The sequence below is a fragment of the Pseudorca crassidens genome, chromosome 1 (assembly GCF_039906515.1).
Source record: "Pseudorca crassidens isolate mPseCra1 chromosome 1, mPseCra1.hap1, whole genome shotgun sequence".
Classification (NCBI taxonomy): domain Eukaryota; kingdom Metazoa; phylum Chordata; class Mammalia; order Artiodactyla; family Delphinidae; genus Pseudorca; species Pseudorca crassidens.
This window is the reverse complement of record NC_090296.1, coordinates 58140696-58166992: the sequence shown is the minus strand read 5'-3', so window position 1 is coordinate 58166992 and position 26297 is coordinate 58140696. Positions and strand designations below refer to the sequence as shown.

At 34.8% G+C, this 26297-nt stretch overlaps 1 protein-coding gene across 4 annotated transcripts in view; it reads left to right on the top strand.

Annotated features, from left to right (window-relative positions):
- LRFN5 (leucine rich repeat and fibronectin type III domain containing 5) overlaps positions 1-26297 on the top strand; it is a 257343-nt gene that overhangs the window by 108895 nt on the left and 122151 nt on the right. For 3 of the 4 annotated variants that reach the window (XM_067737130.1, XM_067737129.1, XM_067737131.1), the window contains one exon: positions 10219-10393. The exons of the other annotated variant lie outside the window; for it this stretch is intronic. The gene's annotated coding sequence lies outside the window, so the exon portion shown is untranslated. The remainder of the gene's footprint in view (positions 1-10218; positions 10394-26297) is intronic. 4 annotated transcript variants of the gene reach the window in all.

The window sequence follows — 26297 nt, the reverse complement described above, 5'->3', positions numbered from 1 at the left end:
GGAAACACTTCACTTACATGATCTCATTTAATTCTCATGTAAAATAGATGAGATCATTGGTGCTTAGGTAAAATGACTTTTCCCATAATCATAAAGCTTGTAAGTGATGGAGTCATAATTTTCAAATGCTGGTTTTTTCGTAGCACAATACTTATACAGGCTTGGCATCAGACAGATCTGTACTAAGTTCCATTTTACCTCTGCCACCATCCTATTCTAAAAATCTCATGTATGTCATGGACTAAGGAAAACATCTCCTAATTGGTTTATCGTCTTCCACATTAGCCATCATTAGCCAGAATAATTTTTAAATTGTTATAAGTTATTATAAATTATTATTATAAGTTATGTCAATTTGATCATGTAACACATTCTTAATTTGGTTCCCTCTTAGTCTCAGTTATTTGAGCTAAATTTAGAAGATAAGAAGTTAGCTAGGCAAAGAAGAGGGATAAGGATATTCCATGTTGAAGAAGCATCCTATGCAGAGGCCTCACATATCCAAAAGGCGAGTTGGTTTGAGGATTTGTAAATATAATTAGAGATTTTAAAGTTGTCTTCAAAGGGATATGGTTAATATGCATACAGCTTAGGGCATGAAGAATGGTGGGAGACAGATGCTTATGGGACTGTATGCCATATTAGAATTTTACATGTGACACACAATTTGATTTGCATTTTATAGAGATAATCTTTATGGTGGTGGTGAAATGAAAATATGGAGGATATGTTGTCTTGTGATAAGACAGGAGCATGGATTCCATTTATGAGGCTGTTGTATTAATGCAGGTGAGAGATAGTGAAATATTGAATTACAATAAAGGTAGTGAGGAATGAGTGCCAACAGAACTAGGATATTAAGATTATGAGTCAAGAAAACCTTATTGAAGATTGTAAGTCAAGAGAACCTTATTGATAAGATGAGAAAATTTTCATCCTAATTTTGAGTGTTCACTACCACTAAATTATTACATTAATTAAGAAGTGGCAGGTTGGGAAACCAACATATATTTTAATAAAACAGTCTCAAAAATGGTAACTTCAAGCCAACATCAGTATGAATACATGCACATTTTGAAACTATGTCTCTAACTTTCATTTCCATATTAAAATATATTTTCTGTTCAGCTTATCCAGTTTTGATATGTTGAGATAAATTTAAACATATATTGAGCTTACCTATAAAATAAATTAGAAAAAGTGTGCATAAGTGATTTACCAATTTGACTCCTATGAATTAAATTTCCAGTTTATTTCTTATTGAGTTTAGCTATAAAATAAATTAGAAAAAGTGTGCATAAGTGATTTACCAATTTGACTCCTATGAATTAAATTTCCAGTTTATTTCTTATTGAGTTTAGCTATAAAATAAATTAGAAAAAGTGTGCATAAGTGATTTACCAATTTGACTCCTATGAATTAAATTTCCAGTTTATTTCTTATTACTCACATCCTTTCTAGGGCTATCAATTCCCTTCTTTTTTTTTTTCTTTTGCGGTATGCGGGCCTCTCACTATTGTGGCCTCTCCCGTTGCGGAGCACAGGCTCTGGATACGCAGGCTCAGCGGCCATGGCTCACGGGCCCAGCCGCTCCGCGGCATGTGGGATCTTCCCGGACCGGGCACGAACCCGTGTCCCCTGCATTGGCAGGCGGACTCTCAACCACTGCGCCACCAGGAAGCCCCTTCCCTTCTTCTTTGACATGACTTGGTTGAAGTTTCTTGTGCCTGTGTAACTTTTTATATAAATCAGAAAAACAGAGTTGAATGGAAAGACACTTATAAGGAGTCAGAGATTCTCTACTACAGATAGTGGCATGGCCTAGTGCAAATGACTGTTTACATCTGGGCCTCGGAAATGACATCAGATAACAGTGCTACCTGCCTCTTTAAGACTGTTTTGAAGGCCAACCTAAATAATGTGTAGAAAAGCTTTGAAAATAATAAAGTACACAAATAAAATATTAAACTTGGCTTTTATTTTGCTCTGAGCTCAGTTACACCTAGGCAGGACCATCAGGCTAACGCATGCAGTCACTAAAGAAGAAAATCAAATTGTGCTCTTGCTCAGACTTAGAGTTCAGAGTTCATAGAAAATAGTGAATTAATAGTAAAATTCAAATGCACATATTTTTAGAGTTATAAAGGAAGTTACAGTTCCCTTGGTCAAATGTGAACATCACAGACTAGAACATATTGAAAAAATAATTAAAACTGTACCTCCCCCATACACATCTGTGTTCGAGCAGAAACATATTGCTTCTTGATAGTCCTAAGGAATGAGGTAAAATTTCTCATTTATATTCAGTCTTAAGTATATATCCCCTTATAAATTTAGTGATGATACCTACATGTATTTATCTCATCACTTTGAAAGAGACCTCTCTCCAAGCAGAGCTGCACTCTGAGGGTGCAGGAAAATCAGTTTGCCTTTGAAGAAGGGCCAGCGTAAACCTGGCTGCCTTATTAGAGGCAGTCCTGTAAGGACAGTAATACTTGGAAGTATCCTCATGACCATCCCCTCCAACCTTAAAACCCACACAAGAATGTCATCTTGGGGAATTCCCTGGCTGTCCAGTGGTTATGACTTGGTGCTTTCCCTGCTGGGGCCTGGGGTTTGATCCCTGGTCGGGAACTAAGATCCTGCAATCCTACAAGCCGTATCGGGGGGCAGGGGGAGGTGTGGGGGGAGAATGTCATCTTTGATATCCATATAGGATGAACTTCTCAGCAAACAATGAACTCACTGCCTCCAGGGCAGCCCATCCTCATGTTAATTGCATGTTCTTAATGTAGCTCTTATCCTTCACTTCAAATCATGTTCTCTGGCATTAACACCCCCTTCTCCCACCCCTTACAAAGGATATTTGAAGATATCTTCCCTCTACCTTACCTCTTTCCCAAGATAAAATTCCAGTTTTATTTTTCAACCATTTTTTATTTGCAGAGGTTTGGATTGGCCGTAGTTTCCTTGGGTATTTGTCTCCAGACTTTTCAGCAGAATTCAGAATGAGATGCACTGTATTACAGATGTGGTTTGATAAGGACCAAATAATTCACTGCAACTATTAAACTTGTTCTGGATGTTCCTTTTCTATTAATGAATGCTGAGATTGCAGCCCTGAAACTGTTGACCCTTAGGATCATGGAGACAATTAACACCTTTAAGTGCATTTCATATAAACTGTCTTTAAAGATCTATCCCTCACCCTGCACTTTAATAGTTTAGTTCCTGAATCTAAGCATCTTTACCTTTGGCTCTATTATATTTCATTTTGATGGTCTTGGCTCATCCATTAAACCTATGGAGTCATTTTTAAATCCCAGTTTTGTGTCAGTCATGGATTCACAGATTTAATAAGCACCATTTCTTATGTACTTTTGCAAGTCAGTGTCAAAATGCTGAACAAGAAAAGACCAAGGACAGCAGGGTTACTCTCTAATGAAATTATGTATCTGAAAGTGCTTTGCAAACACTATTTTATATTCATCTTTGGTTCTGTGTCCTTCTTTCTGTCTTTTATACATGCTACTTTATAATCTGACCTTATGTGGAATTCCTCCTGTACAGTCTTCATGGTTTCTTTAACTTTCTTTCCAATTACCTCTTTATCATCACATCATTTCTAATTGCATCATTTGGATTTTACTTTTAGGATTTTCTTCGCTTTTTGAGTCATCTTTTCTCTTAGAAACTTTCACAAGAGGTAACTTCTCTGAGTTTTTTAGTATATGATTTTCCTTTATTTGCAGTTGAAAAATTTTTAATTTGTATTTCTTGAGTATCTGTTTTATGTATCTGAGTGTGCTTGATGCTGCTGGGCATGCAGTTACCCATATGATGTTTCTGGACCTCAAAAAGCTTGTAAGACAATAGGAGAGCTAAGGCACATGATGTACCATTAGGGGTACGTCATAAGTGTGATACCTCTCACTCCATTCTCTTAGTTCTTCCCTGTATTTGTAAATGTGGCTTTAAGTCCTTCCCACCCACCCGCTCAAAGGAAGTACTCCTCATGCTTCTAGATATTTTCTGTACCCATATTGCCTATTAGCATGTTTGCAGTGGTTCCAACTTCCAATCTCCAGGTGGTCCTTGGTTCTTCTGAGATTGCTCCAAAATCTTCTTTTAAGCCACTGTGAATCTAATTTAAAATTGCTCAACAGTTGCCCAGGATTTACAGCCTCCTATTCAACTCATTGACTTTCGTCTAGTATATATGCTATAATGTTCTTATTGTGACCATTATAAAGCATGCTCAATCTGTCTACATACGTTTTTATTTATACAGTGTTCTCATATATACTCATGAGGGTGTGCATATTAGAAATATCTACTTTATCCATATATGCATAAAGTAGATATTTCTAATATACTGTGCATATATACTATGTAGGTATTTCTAATACACTGTATATCTAGTATGCCTGTGTGTGAGTTGAATTTACTTAGACCATAAATTCACTTCTTTGGATTTATAAATTTCAAGTAGATTTATTTTTTAATATAGTTTATTTAGCATTTTGAATAGAGCTTAAGGTAATGAATTAAAAACAAAGAAACAACCACTACCACAACAAAAACACAGAATGATTCCTATCGATACACGCAGAATTTCCTCCCACTCTTTTAAACCACCTCATATTTCCCAAGCACCAGAAATCCATATTTTCTTTTATTTTTTGGCTAATACAGGTAAGAGCAGCTAGAGAGACTCTGTTCAACCTCAGCCCAGCAAGGCACACAGCAGTTGGATAAATTACCATATACACACTAGTGGTGCAAGACCTAATTCTTGTCCCTTACAGTAATGCCACTGATGTGCTCTGGTACCCAACACAAGCAACAATGCTGTACTTTCATTGACTAACGGATTTAAGGGTTTTTTTTGTAGTTTTCCTGGAGACACTGTATTCAAGATGTAGTTTAATAAGGACTGAATAATTTACTGAAATTGTTAAATTGGTGTTCTGGATATTCCTTGTCTATTAATGAATGCTGAGATTGCAGCCTGATACTGTTGCTTCATAAGGGTTATTCCAAGACACATGATGTATCATTATGTAGATTCACATGCAGTTGTGAGAAATAATACAGAGAGATCCCTACATACCCTATACCTAGTTTCTCCCAGTGATACATCTTGGATAACTGTAATATAAAATCTAATAGCTCAACCAAGAAATTGACATTGCTCTAATCCACTGACCTTTTTCAGATTTTACCAGGTATACATATACTTGTGTGTGTTTATATTTAGTTTTCTAAATTTTTCACATATGTAGGCATGTATGAATACAGTCAAAACACAAAACGGTTCTATCACCATAATACCTCCTGCTATGCATTTGTACCCACAGCTGCCTCCCTCCCCCATCCCTAACTCCTATCGATTATATTTAATTTTAAAAGACGTGTACTCATGTATTACTTGTATAATGAGTATTAATAAGCATATGGGACATGTACTTTCTCATCTGCGTATTAAAAAATAATCTGGTTTCTACAGATTTCTACATGAGTCAGAATTTGAAGAGAGTACATGTATAATATATACATGTTTTGAAATTCTGTTAAAATGTGCTTTAAAAAATTTTATGTTCAGAGGATGTGTACAGTATTATGCTTTCATTATGAACTCATTTCTGATTGCACCTGCAAGAGGTGAGGTTGTAGAGGAAAGAAAAGAATGAAAGGAGAGAAAGAGAAGTGTGTGTGGAGGGGAAGAAGAGGTGAAAGGATGGAGGGAGGAAAAGTAGGGGGAGGATGAGAACCTGCCTATATAGAATGTCTAAGTAAACTGGTGCATCACTGAACAAAATGGTCAGAGATCAGATGGAGACAAAGCACCAATGCCAGTATGGACTAATGTTAAAAACTTGATATCTCAACCTGATATGAAACTCTGTTGGTACTCTGAAGAAAGAAGTGGAAATAGGGCAGAATCAGGTAGAAATAGGTTGAAATGTAGAGGGTTTTGTTTTATATAAAATATAAAGCCTCTTTTTTTTTTTTGGCAAGTTATAGTATTTGGGCACTTGCACTCCTCACATCCACAAGTATGTGCATATGTGTAATACACAAATAACATTCAAAATGATGCTATGATGTAGGGATTATTATAACCACTTTAAGAGACAAAAGTTTTAAGTAAATCAAGAGTCACAGAAGACAGGCAGGCAGGGAAGTAATGGAAGGAGGGAGGGAAGGAGAAAGGGAGGGAAGGAATGGGGGTACAGGAAAGAAGAAAGGAGTGAAGGAGGAAAGAATGAAACACTGTATGTAGATACATATAGTTCAACATTGTATTAATAAGAACTTACTCATATTCTCTTAATTGAAAAAGATCATTACCAAGATGACACACTGACATGAAGATTATGTGACCATAGTATCTGTCTGCTGACTTTTCCCTAATCACTAAGAGCAACAAGAATGTTGCATTTTATTTTTCCCTGTGTCCAAGGGAACAGAGCAGGACTGACATTTATATTGTCAGAACAGACCGTGATCTAGGACAGGAAGAAGTAAAAGGACAATTCTCTCACTTCACCAAGGGATAAGATGTGCCACTCAAAGTTGTCTTTAGGAAAAAAAAAAATGTTTCCTGAACTTTGAAATTCAAAGAAATTTCAAGGAAACTCTTAGCAGAGAAAGTTTATCTTGTGAAGGATTTATACATTGAAGTATTTTTTGTTACTATTTTGGATTATTTTGGTTCTGTCATGTAAGAAAATATTAGTTATGCAAGGAAAAATACTTCATTAGCTCTACAATCTTCATTGGGCCTTATTTTACATTTATTTTATTTATTTTTGTATAAGACTTTTGCAAACAAAATCTAGTAAATAAACTTTAAGATTAAAGTCAAATTGGGATAATGCATTTGGTTTCTTCACTAAATCAGTTATTAGTTTAGTATCTGCTGTTTATCATGAAAAATCCATTATATTAAATTATCATTATTAAATTTAGGGAAGGACTCAGTTCCTTAAAAAAAAAAGCAAAGCCAACAACCACCTCTACCCACCCTCTGCCCCTTCCAAAAATGCCCTTCACCTTGGGTTGTATCTTGTTGAAATACAGCATCACTTGAAGTTATTTTCTTGAGTTGTTAACAGGAAATTGCAAATGCAGTAAAAAAATTTTTAGGTCACCAGGATTTATGTTTTATTTAACTGCTGAACTCTTGATTAGTTGTTCTCATTTACCATGTGACATTTACATTAAGGAATAAATGCTGTAGTGGTGCATTAATTTATTTATCATATGATCCTGGATGTGTATAATAATTTGTAAACATTTTCCTATAGCTAAGTACATGATATGACACTTTTATCCAATAACACAAATGCATTTCCATATTCAATCAGTGTCTCTAACTTAATTTTTAAATTAGGTTTAGCAGTGCTGGTGATGAGGCAAGCTTGCTTTAGTGATAGTATTTATCTGAATCCTTCTGAATATTTATGTATTTAAAAAACTCATTTATGTGAAGTGATTTCCAGGTTTTTTTGTTTTTTTTGCGGTATGCGGGCCTCTCACTGTTGTGGCCTTTCCCGTTGCGGAGCACAGGCTCCGGACGCGCAGGCTCAGCGGCCATGGCTCACGGGCCCAAACGCTCCGCGGCATGTAGGATCTTCCCGGACCGGGCCACGAACCCGGGGACTCTCAACCACTGCGCCACCAGGGAATCCCTAGAATTGCTTCTAAGATGTTTTATTTCAACATACTGTCATGAAGAAAAGGAAATCTTTATGAGATCACACGGGAAAATGGCTTTATTAGAATCCCAATCTAAAATCTCTTGTTTTCGGCATTGTTCTTGCCAAACAAAATACATGGACCAAAAAAAAAAAAAAAAAAAAGAAATAGCACCTTTTTTGGGGTTTGTTTACTATAGAATCTGTAATGGTTTTCTGAAATCCTCACTTACATTATGAGATATAAGAGCATTGGTTTGGAGTGAGATGGCCCTGGTGGAACCTCCAGCTTTGCCAGGTACTAGCTCTATCCCTGCTTTATTTTGTATAGCATTGTATATGAATATATATTTATCTCATTTGATTCCTGAGAGAACTGATTTGGATAACACATTTATTTTAGTAGCTAACACATCGTAATTTCTTAATAAAAGATAGTATAACCAAAGAAAAATGTTACCATTAATAAATTATATAACCATACATATAAAGAACTTTCTCTGGGGAATTTCAATTAGATGGGATTGTATTAGTTTCTATGCTTTTCATGTTAAAATGAAGACAGAAATACCCTTGATCATCGATCCTTTTTTTCCCTTTTAGTTAGCATAATAATTGGAAGTACTTATAATTTGCTATCCTAATGCACTAATATAAAGTAATTATAAATTCACATTTATTCTTGCTGTAGTAGTAAATACTACCTCGTTACTACAGAGAAGGGAAAATAATCAGAGTTTCAAAAACAATGAGGTTTCTTTGGCTTAAACATTTTAGTTCTAAGAACTTATTATACTTATACCAGGAACTTAATATATTATTCAATCACACATGTGCATGGATACATGGATGTTGGTTATACCATTTTTATAATAACAAAATCCTGGAAATGATAATTTTCAATTGGGACATATTATGAGCAGATTATGTTGTATTCATATGATAGATATTGACTGATGGAATGGATGGTGGTGATGATAGAAGGTAGAAATTGAATAATCGCCATGATATATTAAATGAAAGGAATAGGACAAAACAGCATAGAAAATTCTTATGTATATATAAAAATCTACACATGCACACACGCTTATATATGCATGAGATATTTCTCAGAGGATGTTCTGAAATGTGAAATTGGTTCTTTCTGAGGGGGATATATCTTGCTTTAAAGGGTGATTTACTTTTACTTTTGGATTTCTTATATTATTACCATGTATATATAAATGTAAAATTTAGTTTAAAATATTCATGGAAGGAAATAAATGAAAAGGCAGACAATAGGTATCTCAGATGTTTGGCATATGATTGATTTATATCTGTGGGGGGGTTGTGTCTGATTTATTCTATAATTTTATAATAACATCTTTCATGATAAATATAAATTTTAAAGATAGATAGGATTGGTTCACAGATTCATAAAAATAACTTGAAATAAATAAAGTGTAATGTACTTTTATTCAAATTTACCATTTATCTGTATATTGATTTTTAGCATTTCGGAATAAATTCCATATTAATTTAGCAATAGTTTAACTTTCTTTTTGAATAAAGTCCTAATTATTGGGTATATCAGGACAATGTAATCACCCTCTTAAATTCTGGCTTTATAAGACCATTCATACATCTTCACAAATGGAGATAGCAGTAACAATAAACGAAACCCGAGTCATCCTTGTGTCATCTTCTGTCTGTTTTTTATTCTTACCCTTTGGAATTGTATCACTCCTCATGTTTGCTTCTGCAGATAAAATAAGCCATAGCCAAAATAAAATCAAAATGCTTTTATTCATTTCAAGAACATTTTTTAAAACAGCCTGTTTCTACATTAAAAATGACAGTGATTGAATATCAGTTGGTACTATTATATACATCTTAGGGGAAAGAAAGTTAAATATTGTGTCTGATAGAGCTAGGTAGATTATTATTTAAATTGACATGGAACCCTCAGAAAGGTAGAAATCAGCAATCTGCTGACTTGAAGTTAAAATATAAATGGCACGTCTGTATTTTTTCCCTCGACATATGGGTTGACATAAATGGATTTTCCCTATTTAAGAAAAAACAGGGAACATGACAAAACTATTAGCTCCATGAGGGCAAAACTAATGCGATTCATTCACTGCTGTATCCCCAGCATCAGGTATCTGGTACTTAGTACGTGATGATTAGTATTTGTTGACTTACGCAATTTGTTTAACATTAGCCTACAAGTTTAATTAATTGAAATACAAAGAAAATTGAACTGTGATGTATCTTTTGATTGTTTAAACTGTTTTCAATTATGAGATAAGAAAATTTCCAAAAATGAAAAGCAGACTGCTGTCATATCTATTGGAATCAGAGCATATTGCACATTCCACTGGAAAGCCTTATTATGCAAATCTATTTAAATTCTGTTTAGTGATATTCCTGATAGAGTTTGAAATCGATCACACAGTTAACAGCAACTATATTTTTCAAAGATACTTCATAAGCATATTTTGATATACTTTTTTTGTGCTTGTCTCCTTTGAAGAGTCCCTGTAACCATTCTGCCAGGTGTTGGGAAGATATGTAGTAGCTGAGCACCTTACTTCTGTCACCATCCTCAGAATCAACTTTGGAGATGCTTTCACCCTGTCCGTCTTCTGCAGCAGCCAGGCCGAGTGCTGACTCCTTCTCAACAGTGAGGAACTCTTCAGACTCCAGAAGTAAGTTACTTGCATTCAGTTTGATCATTGGCCAGTGGGTTCGAAAACGCTTAGGGGAGGCTAAATAGAAATCTTGCAAATTAATATACAAATTAAAAACCAGCATTATTCATCACTGATTATTTCGTTTATTTTTTGAGTCCTGTCTTTCTGGAAATACAAAGTCTACCACATTGTATGTTGCTAACCTATATATTTATGGAATCTGCAGATTTTTTTTGAGATTATTTCACCTGTGTTATCATGACTCATATTTGCAGCCTTGAGGCATACACAAGGGAGAGATTAAAATAATAATGTTTGCACATGAATAAACAGATTCAGAATGACCAAGTATTTTCTCAAAGTTGCTTGGCTAATGAGTTATGAAGATGGAATAAAATCCCTGCTTTTTGATTCTTAAAAATCGAGTACTCTTTCCAGGCCTGTGATTTCTAGTGCTACATGGAGGGTAAGCGACTGGTGCTAGAAATAGCACTTTTCCTGATTGGTTGATTTACTGAATGATATGTTCTCTGTGTCATTGAAGGAGAGTTATGGCAGCCTATAAATATGCATATGGAAAAACTAAGGAAAAGGGAAATGACATGTATGATAATAAAATGAAAAAGAGGGACAGATTACAAATTATATAACATAATGTATTGTGTACTACCCAAAACCAAATTCCCAGCTACATGTTTATCTTTTGGCTTTCTAATTACTGGATAAATCAGATAAACACATCAATTACATGACTATATTCTCAGGATTTAAAAAATAAAGACAATTTATTTGGAAAAGTTTAGACTTTCCTGGTCCATGTATAAGATTCTATCATTTTGCCATTTTTCTAGTTTATTTGGTTTAAATTTGACATGTTTATTTTTTTCCTTCTTCTCCCAAACACTTGATATAAGCATCCCTTGCTGCTGTTAAGGGTATATTTGTATCACAAAGTGACCACACAGAAAATGATTTTGTGTGCATTTGTATAGGGAGCAGAAGTTTGATATAGCCTAGATTGTCTCTCAGTAATTAGGTGCTTGGCAATTGAAATTTCCTTGAAGGGAATGGGTAGGAGATACTTAATAAGCTTAGTTTTATTTTGCAATATATTACAGCTTAAAATGCCAGCCACAAACAGGTCTGTGTCCTTAAGGGAATATAGAGACTGTTGTTAAGAATTTATGAATCAGGGTGCTACGTTGTATAAGATTTAAAACAGGCAGCCAGTATATCGTTGCTAGTGTACTCAAAGTAATATAGAAGGACTACTTTTAAGACATAAACAAAAGGATATATTAGGTTATATTGAGGTTAATTCATTATAACTATAACTGTAGCATAAAATGATGAGTTTGAGTATACAGAAGATAGATTACAAATCATTATTTTAGTGTAGGTTTTTTCTATGTATATTTTATTACTTTGTGCTCCTTTTGTACATGATTTATTCATTTCTTTTAAGAATTGCTTTCATGACTTTTGTCCTTGAGCTTTTTATTAAATAAAACAACTTGAGGAAGACATTCTAAACTTTCCACCTTTTACTTTTCTTAAGGAAATTGAGGATCATCTCTGAGCCTGAGGTGATTTCACACATTATGAAGATGTGGAATGTATTGGGTTTATTTCTTAAAGGCAACGTCACAAGAAATCCCAGAGAGTTTATCTGCCCAAACAATTAATTAGATAATTAATGATTTTTTGTTTTCCACAGATAAGGGAAACATTATTTATTTTTCTTTATCTAAATAAGCATCTGACTTTATGAAAGCTGTTAGCCAAGGGGATATATTTACTGACATAGATTCCCTAGTGTAAATCACAAGACTTTAGTGAATTCAACTACATTTTCATTTGCTAATAGCTATAATCAAGGCCAGAGGATTTACTTAATTAACCTGGCAATAGAAGGCTAAACAGAAATAATTTATATATTGAAAAGGACACTTCTGAGTTAATGCTTAATTCAATTTTTTTAATTACCAGTCCATTAGTCTGTAAAAGTAGAGTCTCGTTTTCCCTATTAATTTCTTTCTTTGGAGTAACATTAGGCTGAAAGTCTTGCATGGAATTAATCACGTTTAAAAAAGAGAAAGTAAATACATTCCTAATTAGATTCCTCAAATTTCAAATAGCTCATTGAAAATTCATAGCACATCCATTAAAATCCCTTTAAAAAGCTAAATGGGATACTGGGAACTTTCTTAGTGGAAGCAAAAAATATGAATGGAGAAGTAGTAAAATATGGAGAAGTAGTAAAATAATGTGGGAATGGAATGCCTGTTTGTTATTAGTACAGGACAGTTGAGATGGTGGTGGTTGCTATGATGGTTATTTTTCTCATTGTGGCATCTTCAATTAGTCTTGGCCAGTAAGTAGTGCTTCTGTCTGTTTCTGCTGTTCTTGTTTAGCTAAAGCACAGATAAATTTAAAGGAAAAACAGTAATATCTGAATAGGAAATGTGCATGCCTGTGTAAATATATAGGTATGTATGTATTTATCTAAAGATTGTTTACTATAGACATAACAGCAATGATAATAACTCTACAAGGCTAGTATGCCTTCTAAATATTAAGGTATCCTTAATGACATTAAATATATAATATTTAAAACACTTATTTTTCTGAAAAAAATTCCCCTACACTTAAGACTTGTAAATTATCAACTCTGATAACATTTATTGACAGTGGCTTAGCCCCTCATCATAATAATGACCAACTTATAATCATTTGACACTTTCTAGTACTTTTTAATAAACATTAATTTATTTGATTATTATATTATTTCTATGAGGTAGCTTTAAAAATGTGAATATGCTCTCAACCAGTTTTCTTTTATGCTTAATATCTTTAGGTATGTATGTATATACTTGAAATCATTCCAGATTCTTGAGCCACAAAAACATAGATAGAGAATTAGTGTTATTGATAGGACAAAGTAATATGCTAAAGTGGTTACATGAATTAGGTTCAATAATTCTGACAGGTAGAGCAGAGAGTAAACACGTTATATCATGCAGTGCTCATTTTAAAAGAAGGGAGAATAAAAAATTTCTCAAAGAAAGCAAACTTGCTAATGACTCTCACTTACATACTTAGTGCCAGTTAATTCCAAATTGATATACCTAATCACCTAAGTGCCTTAATCTAACATGTTGCAAGTTAAGCTCTTGGCCATCTCTACAAATACACTCTTTTGATGGATTTGAGCTCAGTAAATGACATCATCATGTACCAGAAAAAATAAGAAACCTCTTTTCACCCCTCTCCTTTATTCCACAATTTGGTCACCTAATCTGGTCATATTTCCCTACCAAAATTTATTCTTGAATTCATCCACTTGTCTTCATTTGGGACCATCAGTACCCTGGTCCCAACTACCATAATTTCTCCCCCGGACTACTCCAGAGGCCTCCTGAATTACCTGCTCACGCCCACTGATGCATCTATTCTGTCTGCTCTCCATAGAGAGCTTTAAAAAATACAAAATTGAGATGACACACCTCTCTGAAGACCATTCCCCTTAGAACATTCACCAAGTTTCCTTTCCTGGCTTACCACACTCCCATGGGTTAGCACTTTTTTAAATGCCTCCAACTCATCTTTCCCTGCATTCTAGATGCAGAGGCCTTTCAGTTCCTCTTTCCTGTCATGTGACCTCCAATGAGGTCTTTGTACATGGTTGCTTCTCCCTAAGCAGATCACCACTCCCATCTCCTTTTTGCCTAGTATATCAACACAGTAGTTGCTTCTTGAAGGAAGCTTTTCTTGCTCCACCTGATGAGATCATCCTTTTATTATTGGGTTGGCCAAAAAGTTCGTTTAGGTTTTTCTGTAACACCTTATGGAAAAAACCCAAATGAACTTTTTGGCCAACCCAACTATATGGTCTCATAGCACCATAAAACTGTAATTCATTAACATGTTATATCTCTTTGTACAGTTGTCTGACTAATACTGATATCCCTTCCAGATGGAAAGCACTATAAGGTCACAGTCCATGTCCGTTTTGTTCAACATTGTGACCCCTTTTTTTCCTTTAGGCACTGTGAACACAGGCATAGAGTTCCCCCCCCAATCCCCCGCCACCCCGTGTGTGTGTGTGCGTGTGTGTGTGCGTGTGTGTGTGTGTGTGTGTGTGTGTGTGTTTTAAGAGAGAAAAATCTCTGAGATCCGAAAAAAAAAAATTACTGGAGTATCAGGGAGAGAAAATTATAACAGACAGGAACTGTTACTGGAAAATTAGTACTTAAATTTTGCCTTTCTGCCAACTTGGGTTTTTTGTTATTGTTATTTTGTTGTTTGCCTTTCTTTAGTGACTTATTGAGACAGTTTTCCCTACAACTGTCATGACATTTATTATAAAGTTCCTGAAACTCTGATTTACCTGACAAGAGCCAGACTTCTTTATTTCTAGAACTAATAGCATTGCAAGTAGTGGCATAAACTTATTTTACTTCTATACTAATAATGGTAAGTGTTAAATATGAATGTTCAAATGTTTAAATATGAGTGTTAAATCCAAGGCATTGGTTGGTAAGATACAGGAAGCTTCTCTCTATCATGTAAAACATGAGCATTCTTTTGCTTTTATTTTAGAAAACAAAGATTCCAAGGACATCAACTGGAACAAAATTTTTAAGTATCAACTATTAGATCTCTTCATTTGTTTTTGCATTTTTTTTTTGTCAGAGACTGACCCCAACTTACTGCATGCTCAACATTCACAGCAGGTGTCTGAATTTTCAGTGCCCTTATCCTGTCACCCTCTCCCCGTTTTAGCCTCAGCATCATTCTTCAGTGTCTTGTTTTTTAATAAGTGATGGATCAAGACCCTGTCCTTGCTGTTATGAAGCAGGTACAAATGAATCCGACTGAAATTTTTGTCTAAAAATAATTATAAATCAGTAGGAGAGGTAAGAGTATTACAATGCAGAAAGAACTAGCAAAAGATAAATAGTGATGAAAAGCTACACATAGTCATGTTCAGTGTAAAAAGAGCTTACCTGCATCTGAGATTATGCCAATGTAATTCTTACCAGAAGTAGATTTTGTCTGGGCTTCAGAGATAGGTTTCAACCTTGGACTATTGTTAATGTGCTGATGTGTTGTCTCATTTAGGTAAAAATTCCAGAAGCTAGAGAGATAATGCAAGTTCTCCCCAAAGCCCTTAAGTACTGACACCAAAATTTAAAATGTCTTAGCTGGCAATATTTGACTTAGAAAAGCCTCTGCACTTTCTGCCTACTGTTAGTGTTGGCCCTGTGAGTTGCTAACACTACAGCTCTTACTGTGAGGAGTCCTGGGAAGTGGTCTGAATAAATGCTTTGCTTTAGGAGATAATGATTACTTTACATTTAGGACCAGAAGAAACTGATGTCATGTGGAGAGTACTCCTGGCAACTGACATTAGATGCACGGCAACAGTCTTAATTGCAGAGCACTGGCTATGAAACCCATTGGAAAAAATCCAATTTGTATGGACCCAACCTTACCCAGTTTATTGTGATGAGCACCCTGTTCCACTGACTATGCAGTTCACCTCCCTTATATCACTGTGCTCTGCACTAGGGTATTTTAACATATGTCAGATTTGGAATTCTCTGGGTAAACCGAGGCATCTCTCCATCAATATTCAACAGTGTGTGGGAGACTTTACAGAAAAGGAAAAAATTGGCAGTACAAAGACTTCTTTTAGCAAAAAATTCATGATTTACCATGGGAAGAAACTCACAGACTGTGAGAATATGTGTATGCTATATTGGTCATAAACAGTAACTTAATATTGCTAATGACATAATATGAAGGGAGGAAATAGTGAAATGTATGCTTAGAACTACATGTAAAGATGTGTAAAACTCAGGGACTTCAGAGACATATCATTACCAGCTGAAAACATTAATAATATAAGGAAACCTAGAGACTTGATTTTGAAAACTGCTAACTTAGATAATACACTTAACTTAGATAATATGGTTTTGACACAAAAGTGTTTGGTACCTAGGATGTTTAAGAGCATCAGTGGTGCTAAAGATATTTTATCACCTAGAGGGGATAAATAAAGCACACCATTGGGGATGCAGACAAGCAGGAGGTGATGTTTATGACAACCTCTTCCATCACCCCTGGTTACATATATAAAGCTGGATGGATGATGACTGTGACCTTGCAGGTAGCTTGATCTCATTTGTTTAATTAATTAATGGACTATTAGGAATGTTAAAGGTATAACTTACTTGACATAAAACACATTTTCTGTGTATTTATATGGTAAAAGATCAGGTGCATAAGATTTGGCAAATGAGGCGAAAGCTCTGTTGCTGAGGTAAAAGCAACTTTTGTTTTAAGCTGTCTATTCTTCTCAATGTCGGGCAATTCTAAATCCATAATAAGAATCTGGCTTTCTTTTTGATCACTTGCATGCCAATATGGATTACTATGCTAAATCCTGAAGCCTTAACATACTGTTTAATATCTGGAAAACAAATTACCTTTTAATACCTGCTTACTTTTTTATGTCTTGAAGATAGAGTTCTGTTACAGGAAAATGAGTGCCTTTTAGATTATTTCGATACCTACCACAATAATGATTCTAACACAGAAATAATCCACAATTGAAAACATGCATTCATTATTTTTAAAGAGACAGAAAGATACACTTTTCTGTAATAAGAATTCTCTACTCAAAGGAGAGGACTGAAAAGGAAATTCTGACAAAACATTTTATATGTAATTTAATAAAATGTTTTCATTATATCAGGGTTATATTTTGAAGCACTTTTCAATATTTCTTATATGTGTCTTGAAATGAAATGGTAGAATCTCAAAATTTTAGAACAGGTTTAATTAAAGGATGACTCTATATATAACAATTACAGTGATAATGAGCGGACCTATGTCATTCATGGATTTTATTGATGCAGTTATATGTAAATATCCTCAGTCTGGAAACTGGTATCCAGGAAATGAGTGACATAATAGTGAGCCTGGCAGACATCCAACATCTGAATCACTTCTTGGATTTGTCCTCTATGCATCCTAACATACAAGGAACTTTTATTAAAGGTATAGAGAGATTCTTTAAACCTCTTCAGCAATGCTCTGCTACATTTTATTGGTAGTTTCACGGTGGTATTCCTGATTTCTAGTACCTGGGGAGAAAATCCATATATATGACTCCTCATGCAGTTGTGCAAGGATATTTATGAAAAGAGATCTATACTGTTCCATTATGAAAAGTAATGATAAATAAGGAAGATATTTAAGAAAATGTCAAGTAAGAATCTAGCAGTCATTAAGTCTAACTTATCCTTACCCAGTCTTGTTAGTATCCTTATCATTATTTTTGCCACATGATACCCATGTGACAGGTAATATTTTGTTCTCATATATTTCAAACCTCAGAAATTATCAAGTCTGTGCTCTAGACTCAGGCAGGTGTTTTGCTCAAATAGTTATTTTTTATGCTTTTGTTTCACAGGCTATTTCTTGAGTCACCTTCAGAAATGTCTAGATATTAAGAAAACAGTAACTGTAGTCTACCTACTCCAAATAAACCAAAAGACCACTTATTTATACATTTTGCAATGCACTTTTATGCAAGATACTCGTATGAGAAGTAGCAAATATAAGGGATTTACTTTAAAAATACACAGATCAAATACATTAAAAATAATAAGAATGGCAATTCCAAGGCACCAGAAATCTTTATGAGGAATGGTTAGTTATAGAGATTTATATCTTATTTCTCTTTTTCGTATTTGATGTGTTTTGATATTCTACAATTCCTTGCAAATTAGTAATCTTTGCTTAGGACGTATAGGAATTTTCACTTCACTAGAATCTAAATTAACCAGCATTTCATAATCATTCTGAATAAATAGAAGTTTACTAAAAAATTGAAAACAAGAATAAACCTCATAATGTTTGATTAAATTTATACAAGTTATCTTGTATCACAAAAACAACGATGTAATTTAATAATTTAAGTGATTAAGTAAATTCCAGAGCATATAAAAGGATCTCATGCAAGTAAAACATAAAAACAGTATAAACATACAACTAAAAAAGTAGATATTCCATGTTCATGGAGGGGAGGACTCAATATTGTCAGGATGCCATTACTTGCCAACTTGATCTATAGATTCAATGCAATCCCAGTCAAAATCCCAACAAGTTATTTTGTGGATATTCATAAACTGATTCTAACATTTATGTGGAGAGGCAAAAGACCTAGAATAACCAACATAATATTGAAGAAGAGCAAAGTTGGAGGACGGATGATACCCAGTTTCAAGTTTTACTGTAAAGCTTCAGTGATCAAGAAAGTGTAGTATTAGTGAAAGAATAGGCAAATAGGTCAGTGGACAGGCAAACAGAATAGAGAGCCCAGAAATAGACCCCCATAAGTATAGTCAACTGACCTTTGACAAAGGAGCAAAGGCAATACAATGGAGCAGACAGCCTCTTCAACAAATGGTGATGGAACAACTGGACATACACAAGCAAAAAAAAGAATCTAGACACAGACCTTACAACCTTCACAAAAGTTAACTCAAAATGGATCAGAGACCTAAATGTAATATACAACACTATAAATCCTAGAAGATAATATAGGAGAAAATCTAGATAACACTAGATATGGCGATGCCTTTTTATATACAACACCTAAGAAACAATCCATAAATGAAATAATTGATAAGCTGGGCTTCTTTAAAAATTAAAAAAAAAAAAACTTCTCTTTGAAAGACAAAGTCAAGAGAATGAGAGCACCAGCTACAGACTGGGAGAAAATATTTTCAAAAGATACATCTGATAAAGGACTGTTGTCCAAAATACACAATGAACTCTTAAAACTCAACAATGAAAACACAACATGTTTAGGAAATGAGCCAAAGACCTTAACAGGTACCTCACCAAAGGAGATATACAGATGGTGAAAAAAATGTTCTACATCATATGTCATAAGGAAAATGCAACTTAAAACAACAGTGAGTTGCTACTTCACACCTATTAGAAAGCCCCAAATCTGGAACACTGACAACACCAAAGCTGGCCAGGATGTGGAGCAACAGGAATCTCATTCACTGCTAGTGGGAATGCAAGATGGTACAGCCACTTTGGAAGACAGTTCGCCTGTTCCTTACAAAACTAAACATACTCTTACCATATGATCCAGCAGTCATGCTCCTTTTCTATTTACCCAAAAGAGTTAAAAACTTATGTCCACACAAATAAACTACACATGGATTTGTATAGTAGTTTTATTCCTAATTGACGGATGCCTATTACTAAAGAAAGGAGCCAATCTGAAAAGGCTACCTACTGCATGATTCCAACTATATGATATTCTGGAAACAAAACTATGAAAACAGTAAAAAGATCAGTGGTTGCTATGTGTTTGGGGGTAGGAGGTACATAGACAGAGCACAGAGGATTTTTAGGGCGGTGAAAATACTCTGTCTGACGCCATAATGATGGGTACATGTCATTATACATTTGTCCAAACCCAGAGAATGTAAAACACCAAGAGTGAATGGTAATATAGATTATGGATTTGGAGTGATTATGATGTGTCAATTTTATGTTAATCAATTGTAGCAAATGTCCCACTCTAGTTGAGGATATTAGTAATAGGAGAGTCTATACATGTGTGGAGGCAGGGAATAGTAAGTATATGAAAAATCTCTATCTTTTCCTCAGTTTTGCTGTGAACCTTAAACTGCTCTTAAAAAGTAATGTCTTAATAAAAAAAAACCCAGTATAAACATTTCAGTAGTTTCATTGTTGAACTTTCTTCCGTGTTTCAGGTTTTAAATAAATTCCTTAGATATTATGAAATATTACTGTGTCTATTACTTTGGAATTGCCATATTTGATACGGGTTGCTTTCTAATTCTTATATTAACTTGAAATTATTTGATATATTAGTAACATTGAAAATCTGTGCAGGAGTTTATTGGCCTTTCAGAGTTTCTTTTTGGTGAAACCCTTTGCTAATCTTTATATTAGGGTGTGTTTTCTTACCAGATTGTAGTAGTTTTTAAAAATATATTTTGCATTATAGTCGTTCATGGATTTTTTGGGTCACACACATATTGCCCATAATCTATGGCTAGTGTTTTCACTTTCATAATGTTACACTGTATTCATTAAGGACTAATATTTTAGGTTCAGGGGTTGAGGGGGGAATAAGATTTTTCCTTCCTAAATCAGACACAACCTCACAAGGTATGAGTCATAAACAGGCATGCTTCAATGTCTGCGTCTGAACCTTGACACTCAGCAGGGCTTAAGAGGGAGGTATATAGCTAATATTTATTAACATTTAGGAGTGGTTTGCATACACTAAAGTCAAAGAAGAGTGAGAGTTGTGAAATTGTTCCTGCAGCTTTCAGATGCCCAAGGAAGCTTGACCCTTTCCCATCCTCAAGGGAAATAGCACTTCCATCAGAGGATCTACCAGTAAAATAGTGGTGAACTGGATGAGATTATGTTGCCTCAGACTGTACTGTAGAGATGGCCATTAAGCACCCCCTTTTATGGTATCAGCTGAGAATATTCCTGGATCTTATTTAGTGTAGGTCTATGAGAATTCTGGGGCTTACCTACACTAGTAACCCAGAGGTAGTTTTTAAATATAAGTGCTACTGACACATTTAACATTTTTTTTTTAATTAATTAATTTATTTATTTTTGGCTGTGTTGGGTCTTCGTTTCTGTGCAAGGGCTTTCTCTAGTTGCGGCGAGCGGGGGCCACTCTTCATCGCGGTGCACGGGCCTCTCACTGTCGCTGCCTTCTCTTGTTGCAGAGCACAGGCTCCAGTCGCGCAGGCTCAGTAGCTGTGGCGCACGGGCTTAGTTGCTCCACGGCATGTGGGATCTTCCCAGACCAGGGCTCGAACCCGTGTCCCCTGCATTGGCAGGCAGATTCTCAACCACTGCGCCACCAGGGAAGCCCCGCATTTAACATTTCACACACAGTATGCATGCCTTAATTCAACATACTTTAATGTCATCAAGTTTCATCAGCTTTTTAAAATATTTAATAGTTTCAGTCTTTAATTTTAAGGGACGGTGCAGTGACCAAAGGAAGTAAATCATTTTTACAAAGAGAGATATGCACAAAGGACCCCAAGCTCTAGAAAAGGGATTATCTCAGGAACTCCTTACCCAGATAAAATGTTTTCATTTTAATGTGGTAAAATTATCAATTGTTTCTTTTGGTTTGATATATGTATGTGTGCTTTGTGGGGTTTTTTTGCATTGTTTAAGCTATTGTTCTCTGCTATTGAAGAAATAAAGATATTTTTCTATGTATTCTTTTAATATTTTAAAAGTATCTTTACATTTTTTTAGATAGTGTGGAAATTATATTATATTTGGAGTTCTATTTTATTTTTTCCATGCTGGTAACCAACTGTCCTGATATTGTTTTTTATTGAATAATTTATCCTTTCCCTATTGAATAGAAACTCTAACTCTGCCATTCACAGAGCTTTCATATATGCATAGATATATTTCTTGATTTTCTATTTTATTTTATTGTTCTATTCATCATCCTTGCACAAATACCATGCTGTAATCTAATTATTCCACTTACGTCTTGATGGATAGTAGGATGAATGAATCCACTCCTTCCATTCCTCCTTCACACTTGCCTTGGCCAATGTTGACTCTTTATTCTTCATCCTCTGTTTCAACTTTGGACATAGAGAAGTCTGATGAAAAATCATGTAAATTTTACTGTTGTCACATTTACTCTAATTTTATTTTAGTTTGGGAAGAAATATATTTTCAATTTTTTAATGTACATATATCTATCAATCACCTTTTACAGGTCCTATAATAAGGTTGTATACATTTCTCCTTATATGTCTTGCATTTCTCTTTTATTTCTTTACAAGATTTTGTGCTTTTGCAAATGGACTTTTAAAACGTTACATTTTCAGCTGATTGTGTCTGTATAGTAATGTTGCTTTTTAATCATTATATTTTCTAAGCAACTTTGCTGAATTCTTACTGGCTTTATTAGTTTGTAGTTCTTGAAATTATATAATTTCATTGATAATATCTATAAAATAACATTATTAAAATTTCACTTATATTTCCATTATCTAATTGAACAGGTTAGGATCTCTTATACCAGTGAATGCAAATGGTGATCATGGCTGTTCTTATATTTTCTCTCCTTTAAGAGTACTGTTTTTCATGTTTTGTCATAGTGTATGATGTTTGCACTAAGTAATTTTATGGTAAGTACCAATTTAAGGTACATGCACTTTTACAAACTAGGGAAGCACAATTTTCCTTTTCATCATTTTCCTGGTAATGAACGTTATGCAGTTTCTATTGTGGTAGTCAGTTTTAGATTTTAATGGATCATGATAATGGAGCTCATCAAACCTTAAGTCAGTTTACTGCAGTGTGAATATGATATGCCTAAGTGTAGATTTTTTTGGTATTTGTTCTGTGTGGAGTTTTCTTAGCTTCCTGGACCTGTAGTTTGGTGTTTGTCTTTAATTTTAGAGATGTCTTGGCCAGGATTATTTCAAATATTTTTCGTGCTCCATTATCTCTTTCTTCTCCTTGGATTTTACAGTTGTGTGTGTTTTGTCCTTTGAAATTGTCCTGCAGTTCTTGGATATTCTGTTTCTTTTCTTTTTTTCATTCTTTTTTTACTTGTAGTTCAGTCTGGGACATTTCTATTGACATACCTTGAAACTTACTGTTTCTCTCCTTGACTACGTTCAGTCTACTCATGAGTCTGCTAAGGGCATTTTTTACTGTTATATTGTTTTTTATTTCTATCATTTCTTTTTTGATTCTTTCTTAGAGTTGTCAACTCTCTACTTACTTATTCATCTGTTCTTGCATGTTGTCTACCTTTTCCTTTGCAACTGTTAACAAATTAAACATAGTTATTTTATCTTTTTATTGAAGTATAGTTGATTTACAATGTTGTATTAATTTCTGCTATACAGAAAAGTGACTCAATTATACATATATATTCTTTTTCATACTCTTTTCCATTATGGTTTAAAACAAGATATTGAATATACTTCCCTGTGCTATACAATAGGACCTTGTTGTTTATCCATCCTATATAGAATAGTTTGCATCTGCTAATCTCAAACTCCCAGTCCTTCCCTCCCCAGCCCTCCCCCTTGGCAACCACAAGTCTGTTCTCTATATCTGTGAGTTTGTTTTTGTTTTGTAGATATGTTCATTTGTATCATATTTTAGATTCCACATGTAAGTGATATCAAATGGTATTAGTTCTTTCTCTTTCTGACTTAACTTCACTTAGTATAATAATCTCTAGGTCCATTCATGTTGCTGTAAATGGCATTATTTTGTGCTGCTATTTATAAATAGTGCTGCTATGAAAACAGTGGTGCAGGTATCTTTTGGAATTAGAGTTTTGTCTGGGTATATGCCCAGAAGTGGGATTGCTGGATCATATGGTGACTCTCTGTTTTAGTTTCTTGAGGACCCTCCATACTGTTTTTCATAGTGGCTACACCAATTTACGTTCCCACCAATAGTGTAGGAGAGTTCCCTTTTCTCCAGACTCTGTTAAGCATTTGTTATTTGCAGACTTTTTACTGATGGCCATTCTAACTGATATGAGGTGATACCTCATTGTAGTTTTGATTTGCATTTCTTCTATAATTAGCGATGATGAACATCTTTTCATGTGTTTGTTGGCCATCTGTATGTCTTCTTTGGAGAAATGTCTATTTAGGTCTTCTGCCCATTTTTTGATTGGGTTGTTTGTTGTTTTCTTATTGAATTGTAGGAGCTGTTTGTATATTTTGGAAATTAAGCCTTTGTCGGTCGCATTATTTGCAAATATTTTCTCTCAGTCCGTAAGTTGTCTTTTCGCTTTGTTTATGGTTGCCTTTGCTGTGCAAGAGCTTAGAAGTTTGATTAGGTCAACATAGTTATTTTAAATTCTCTCTCTGATAACTACAATATATGAGTTATATCTGAGTCTTGTTCGGATGCCTGCTTTGTTTCTTCAGTCTGTGTTTTTTCTACCTTTTGCCATATCTTGTAAGTTTTTATTAAACATCAGATACATTGCATTGCATAATAGGACCTGAAATAAGTGGGACATTAATGTGAGGATTTATATTCATTTGGCTAGAGATGAATTTGTTTAGTATTCGCTGTAGCTATGGGTGCCAGAAGCTTCAGATTCTTTTGGAGTATTTGTTTTTGTCTCCCCTAACTACAGGCTTCTCTTAGTACTCCTCATCAGAAAAAGTCTGTGTCTTACAGCTACTTCAGCTGTAATCCAATTTTATTATACTAGACCTCTGTTGTGGTGCTAACAAGAGGAGAAAGAAAAGTGTTGTATAATCTTATGATTAAATCTGTCTTCAGGTGAGCTGTGACTCATGGCTGACTTTCACAAGTGTTTCTTTGGTGTCACAGCTGCCCACCACCACCCCACCCCACCCGCAGCATTAGGTGAGTCAGAAAGCTAAATATGGCTCAAGTGGTTAAGAATCACTTCTCACAGGCGCAGAGACAGGACTTATCTTTGATAAAAATCTTTTCTTTAAACGGTAAGCTCTTTTTATGGAGAATGTGTAATATCACCATTTGCATTTTCAAAAAGATTTTTAACACCTTTACTGGAGTATAATTGCTTAACAATGTTGTGTTAGTTTCTGCTGTATAACAAAGTGAATCAGCCATATGTATACATATGTCCCCATATCCCCTCTCTCTTGTGACTGCCTCCCACCATCCCTATCCCACCTCTCTAGGTGGTCACAAAGCACTGAGCTGAGTTCCCTGTGCTATGCAGCTGCTTCCCACTAGCTATCTGTTTTACATCTGGTAGTGTATATATGTCAGTGCTACTCTCTCACTTCATCCCAGCTTACCCTTCCCCCTCCCTGTGTCCTCAAGTCCATTCTCTATATCTGCGTCTTTATTCCTCTCCTGCCCCTAGGTACATCAGAACCATTTTTTTTTTCAGATTCCATATATATGTGTTAGCATACGGTATTTGTTTTTCTCTTTCTAACTTATTTCACTCTGTATGACAGACTCTAGGTCCATCCACCTCACTACAAATAACTCAATTTTGTTTCCTTCTATGGCTGAGTAATATTCCATTGTATATATGTGCCACATCTTCTTTATCCATTCATCTGTCGATGGACACTTAGGCTGCTTCCATGTCCTGGCTATTGTAAACAGTGCTGCAACGAACATTGTGGTACATGCTTTTTTTGAATTATGGTTTTCTCAGAGTATATGCCCAGAAGTGGGATTGCTGAGAAGTTTGGTAGTTCTATTTTTAGTTTTTTAAGGAACCTCCATTCTGTTCTCCATAGTGGCTGTATCAATTTACATTCCCACCAACAGTGCAGAAGGGTTCCCTTTTCTCCACACCCTCTCCAGCATTTATTGTTTCTAGATTTTTTGATGATGGCCATTCTGACTGGTGTGAGGTGATACCTCATTGTAGTTTTGATTTGCATTTCTCTAATGATTAGTGATGTTGAGCATTCTTTCATGTGTTTGTCGGCAGTCTGTATATCTTCTCTGGAGAAATGTCTATTTAGGTCTTCTGCCCATTTTTGGATTGGGTTGTTTGTTTTTTTGATACTGAGCTGCATGAGCTGCTTGTATATTTCGGATATTAATCCTTTGTCAGTTGCCTCATTTGCAAATATTTTCTCCCATTCTGAGTGTTGTCTTTTGGTCTTGTTTATGGTTTCCTTTGCTGTGCAAAAGCTTTTAACTTTCATTAGGTCCCATTTGTTTATTTTTGTTTTTATTTGCATTTCTGTAAGAGGTGGGTCAAAAAGGATATTGCTGTGATTTATGTCATAGAGTGTCCTGCCTATGTTTTCCTCTAAGAGTTTTATAGTGTCTGGCCTTACATTTAGGT